The following is a 6,335-nucleotide window of genomic DNA, read 5'->3' as shown; positions in this document are numbered from 1 at the left end:
ATGAACAACACTGAGTTTGCAGAGATAAAAGCCATGTTGTGCCCTAGTCTGAGCCTTCGTCAGGAAATCCGCCAACTGTAACTCGGAAGGCACATACTGAAGAGCAATAACCTGATCCTGCGCAGCAGCGCGTACATAGAACGCATCAACACCAATATGCTTGGTGAGCTCATGCTTCACAGGATCGCGTGCAATGCTGATAGCACCTGTACTGTCAGATAGAAGCAGAGTCGGTGTAGTGACAGAAACACCAAAATCCTGAAGTAACCACCGTAACCAAGTCACCTCTGCCGTCAAAAGAGCCATTGCTCGCAACTCAGCCTCGGCACTCGAACGAGAAACTGCAAGTTGTTTCTTCGTCTTCCAGGCAATGAGAGAACCATCAAGAAAAACACAGTAAGCAGAAAGTGAACGGCGATCGGAAGGATCACTATCCCACGTAGCATCCGAATAGGCCTGGAGCTGTAAAGAACTGGAGCGAGGAAAGAATAGACGGTGAGAGATCGTGCCTCGAAGATATCGAAGAACACGAAGGAGATGACTATAGTGAACCGAGGTGGGGGCAGAGACAAACTGACTCAGAATATGAACCGGATAAGAGATGTCCGGACGAGTGATAGCTAGATAGACAAGACTGCCAACAAGATGACGATAACGCGTCGGATCAGGGAGAGGATCACCATCAGTAGCACGGAGATGAACATTGAGCTCCATAGGAGTCTCAACAACGCGCTCGTCGGTAAGAGCAGCACGAGCAAGAAGATCCTGGATATACTTTTCCTGGGAGATAAAAAAAGCCATCAGAGGTAGAAGAGACTTCAATCCCAAGAAAGTAGCGAAGAGGTCCAAGATCAGACATAAGAAATTGCTCACTAAGACGGGCCTTTACAAAGGCAATATACTCGGGGTCATCCCCCGTGATGATCATGTCATCAACATAAAGAAGAAGAAGAGTCCGTCCACGAGGAGAAAGGTGAATAAACAATGCTGGATCATGAGCACTGGCTAAAAACCAGCAGCAGTGATCACAGAGGCAAAGCGCTCAAACCAGGCGCGGGGGGCTTGCTTAAGGCCATAGAGAGAGCGACGAAGACGACATACCATGCCATCAGGAACAGAATACCCAGGTGGTGGCTGCATGTACACCTCCTCACACAGCTCACCATTAAGAAAGGCATTCTTAACATCAAGCTGAGATATAGACCAGTGGCGTGCAGAGGCAACGGCAAGAAGTGTACGAACAGTGGTCATATGAGCCACAGGAGCAAAAGTCTCGTCATAATCACGACCATGCTCCTGCTGAAAACCACGAGCCACAAGACGAGCTTTGTGACGCTCAAGAGAACCATCGGAGCGAGTCTTAACCTTGTAGACCCACTTACAAGTGATCAGACGAACTCCGGGAGGAAGAGAAACAAGATCCCATGTACCAGTGCGTTCAAGAGCAACAATCTCCTCTGCCATCGCAAACTGCCATTCAGGATGAACAATAGCCTGACGATAAGAAGTCGGCTCAAGAACAGTAGCACCAGCAGTGGGAAATCCAAAGCGATCAACAGGCGGACGAGGACGAGAACGCAAGCCATAAGTAGGCTGAGAGGAAGATGACGACCCATCCACAGAGGCATCAACTGGTCGTGGACGACGAGTGTAATGCTGAGGAAAAGATGGAACAATAGAAGGAGGAATCGGCAAGGTAGAATCAGGAGGTGGCGACAAAGAAGTCACCGAAGATGAAGGTGTAGAATCCGGTGACAGGCTGGGAGAGGAGACCGGGGAGGAAGTCACCGGAGACGAAGGTGAAGAACCCGGTGACATGCTAGGCGAGGAGACCGGGGATGATGGTGGCTGCAAATCAACTAGATGTGGAGAAGGAGAGGAAGTGGAACAGAGAGGTACAGTCTCGGCGGGAGTGATAGGTGAGTCAGGAAAAGTGAGAAAAGAGATATCCTGCACTGAAAAAGTCGAGGAAGATGGGCGTGGGTAGAAGGGACGAGACTCTTCAAAAGTCACATCTCGAGAGATACGCATCCGACGACCAATAGGATCCCAACAACGATAGCCCTTATGCTCATCACTGTAGCCTAAGAAGACACACTCAACAGACTGAGCGGTCAGTTTGGTGCGTTCGCGAGGGGCAAGAAGAACATAGCAAACACAACCAAACGAGCGAAGCATCGAATAATCAGGAGAACGATCAAAAAGTCGCTCGAAAGGAACACCACCCTGTAGAGCAGCGGAAGGCTGTATATTGATAAGATAGGTGGATGTGGAGACGGTCTCAGCCCAAAAATGGGGCGGGAGAGAGGCAGCAATCATTAATGTACGAGCCGTCTCAAGAAGATGTCGATGCTTTCGCTCAGCCACACCATTCTGAGCATGAGCACCGGGACAAGAGAATTGAGAGAGAGTCCCATGCTCAGCAAGAACACCACGCAACATCTTAGAGATATACTCGCCAGCGGAGTCAGCACGAAAAACACGAATGGGGAAAGAGAACTGAGTATGAACCATGGCAGCAAAATGCTTATAAATAGACAACACCTCAGAGCGAGAAGTCATGAAATAAAGCCATGTGTAACGAGAGAAATCATCTATGAAAATAATATAGTATTTATGACCACCTTTTGAAGCGAAAGGGGCCGGACCCCATACATCAGAATGGACTAAATCGAAAGGACGCTTAGACACTGACTCACTATGTGAATATGGTAACTAAATCTGTTTGCCAAGATGACAACCCTGACACTCTAAAGAGACGTCTCCTGAGACAGACCCCAGAAGGCCTCGACGAACTAAAGAAGACAACCGAGAACCACACAGATGACCAAGTCGATGATGCCACTGCTGGAAGGAACCAGTGACGGAGGCGACAGAAGCGGAAGAACTGGCGATGGTGGTGGCACCAGAAGGAACATGAAGCCAGTCCAACTCCCAAAGACCCTGAGAATCACGGCGGCGAGGGCCAGCCCCAACCAGAGTGTGCGTGTGACGGTCCTGGATAGAACAAGAGTCAACATCAAGGATGACGCGACAACCAGAATCCGTAAGTTGACCAGCAGAAAACAAATTCATGGTAAGTCGAGGAACATGAGCAACATCAGGAACAGAATAAGGAGTAGTAAGATTGCCTCTACTAGCAACAGAAAGTGGAGTACCATCAGCAGTAAAGACATGAATAGGAGAATCCAGTGATCGAAGAGAGGACAAAGTGGAAGAATGAGAAGACATATGAAAAGAAGCTCCAGAGTCCAGAACCCAGGGGGGTGTACCTGACTGTGTAGAGGGTGATTGCTCAGTGCGGGAAGCATCAGTCACAGAACCGGCAGTACCCGTCGAGGAAGAACCTGAAGCCGCGAGCAGACGCTTAAGTCTCAGAATATCCTGCTCAGTCAAAGCAATGGCTGAAGCTGTCGAGGTAGATGACGAAGTCGCGAAAGATGATGATCGAGCCTTGCGCAGGTGTTTCTTCTTCGTGTAGCACTGAGACTCAAGATGGCCATCATTGTTGCAATAGGCGCAATGTGGACGGGGGCGACTTGAGCCTCCAGAAGGAGTGGGCAAGAGCGGCGGAGCACTCGAGCGAGAAGGGGTCGGTGGAGCAAGTGGCGTAGGAGCACGAGTAGCGAGCACAGAGGGAACCTCCAGCAAACCAGCACCACGTAAGCGAGTCTCCTCAGCACGAATCTCAGAAAGCGCCTCCATGAGAGAAATACGGCCACGAGCAAACAACTGAGCACACCGGGGCTCAAACTCCTTACGGAGCCGAGACAGGAACTCATAGAGGCGATGAAACTCCAAATTGGCCTGGACAGCCTGGCAACAGGGGCAGGTACGACACCCAGCACTATGGAGAGAATCAAGCTGGCGCCAGATAGCAGAACTCTGTGCATAGAAGTCATCAACAGTAGAGTCACCCTGCTGAAGAGCATGCTCCTGACGGATCACAGAGAGGTATAAGGCATCACCAGAGGGCTGATAGCGCTCACGAAGACGGGTCCACATCTCAAAGATAGTAGAAAGACCCAAAAATTCAGAAGCAAACTAAGGCAGAACACTAGCAGTGAGAACAACTGCAGCACGAGCATCATCATCAAGCCACTGGGTGTAAACAGACAGAGCACCATGATACGTCTAAAGAGTCTCCTGATAAGCCAAAACCCTCTCATCATAAGCACGATCAGCAGCCTCATCAGCAACCTTAGCCGCATCCTTGGCGGCCTGATTAGCATCTGGAGGAAGAACCGATGGAGTTGGCGGAGTAGGGGCCACTGGAGGAACTGGACGTGGCGGACAGCAGACCTCGCCAGAAAGAACACCCCAAAGACGGATGCCGCGCATGTGAATGCGCATGAAGCCAGTAAACTCGGTGTAGTTAGTGCCATCAAAGATCACCGGACAGCGAGGGACAGCAACATAGCCCGATGTAGCAGACATTTTTTTTAGAGATCGATCAAGGGGCAGCTGGCAGTCGGCGGCTGAAGAACCGCAGGGGCAAGGGCCGACGGGAGCTGCGTTGATTGAGGCCGGGAGCAGGAGATCAGGCCGGCTTCGGTTGGAGCCGGCTGGGAGCGATCCTGCAGGAGATCAGGCCAGCTCGATGGGGGCCGGCTGGGATCGAGCCTGCCTACTGCGAGCGAGACGAGGACGATCGATGGAGTCTTCGATCGATGGAGTCTGCGAGCGAGACGAGCAGAGGCAGCCTTCGAGCGATGCTGAGGGCCTTCGATCGATGGAGTCCTGCGATCTTCGGGAGGAGCGGAAGAGGAGCACCACACCGCCGCGCCGGCAAGCTAGGGTTTGCCTCGGGGGCGCGCGGCAGAGGGGGATCGGGACGGGAGGAACGTGCGGGGGAGGAGAGACCGAACGCACGAGTTGCAGCGTGCGAAAAAATTAACCTAGCTCTAATACCATGTTAGGAATAGGCAACTTGTATTCCCATGAGGCCATAGGCCGATATATATATATACATGTACAGGTGTGGAACATATGCAGGAAAACCCCTTATACAACGGGATAAATACAAAGGGGTACATGACTTATATTATAACTTTAACATGATTAACCTTTATGCTCATTATTCTATTTTGTTATCCTGTTAAATATCAGCCTACACGCTGAGGCGGGAGCTGAAGCTATGTCTCCATCATTGCATCATTGATGCTTGAAGCGCCCCAACACAATGGAGACGGTGTTTATGAGTTCATTCCAATCCGCCAGCCTTCCAGCCAATCTACAAGCTTAACTGGATTGCCTATCTGGGTTTGTGTGGTTGGTAACACTTGTCCTATTATACGTTTCAGAGGATGCGACATGTGTCGTGGCGCTACAACTTGTGACTTCTGAGTTTATTTATTTTCCTATAATCCTATATAGTGTGTACCGTGGAATCTTGAACGGCGAACTTACTTGTATGTCGTTGGTCTGTAATAGTGTGGAACCCCGTACACAGGATTTATGTGTGTGTCACTTGGTTGTACTACCTTGGGAAATATCAGTTTCCTGTCAGTAATCAAGGATGTTTTTTTGTTGGTATGTAATACTCGCTCCGTTCCTAAGCATAAGTCCTTTTAGATATTTCTATATGAACTACTGTACATGTAGATGGTATAGACGCATTTTAGAATATAGATTCACTCATTTTGCTCCGTACGTACTCCATATTATAGAATCTCTAAAAAGACATATATTTAGGAATGGAGGGAGTGCCAGTTTTCTAGATTTGATTGCTATCTTATGCAGGTCATATATAGTGCTTAGTAAGTGAATACAATTTCACTAAGTGAATATGTTTCAACAAAGGGATTAAGGGAAGTACCTGATCTTAGTTTATCTCCATGGGCTTCCGTACGTTGTGGCGAAGCTGCCAACCAGGGGTTTATTTTGCTTCACATGGAAGCGGAGAGATCTTTGACAGTGTAAGGTACAGCTTGCTCTGCATTGAAGCCGAATTCCGTGGGGCATGCATCGACATAATGGATTCGACTGTAGATTGGAAGCGATTCAAATCGATAGATTTTTCTCTTCGACGTGCCGGACGTGTCCGAGGTCCACTCTATATCCGTCCTGAATTTGGACTGGATATTAGAGGTGTCGGTTAGTCCGGACGTTTGAGGAGTCCGTTTTGGTCCGGTTTAAGGAGTTCGCCCGACCATTTGAGGTGGGTTTGAGACACGCATTGTAAATGTTTTCATGTGTATACCCCTAAAAGAAAATGTACCAGTGGTGTAGTAACTAGGTGGTGTAGCTTAAAAAAACAGCTAGCTGGTGTCGATCGTAAGCGCAGGAATCCGCATCCGGGTGCCCACTCCAGTCTCCAACTCCACCGGCAATGC

Source organism: Triticum aestivum, chromosome 5A (assembly GCF_018294505.1).
Source record: "Triticum aestivum cultivar Chinese Spring chromosome 5A, IWGSC CS RefSeq v2.1, whole genome shotgun sequence".
Lineage (NCBI taxonomy): Eukaryota > Viridiplantae > Streptophyta > Magnoliopsida > Poales > Poaceae > Triticum > Triticum aestivum.
Note: the sequence above shows the minus strand (reverse complement) of the source record.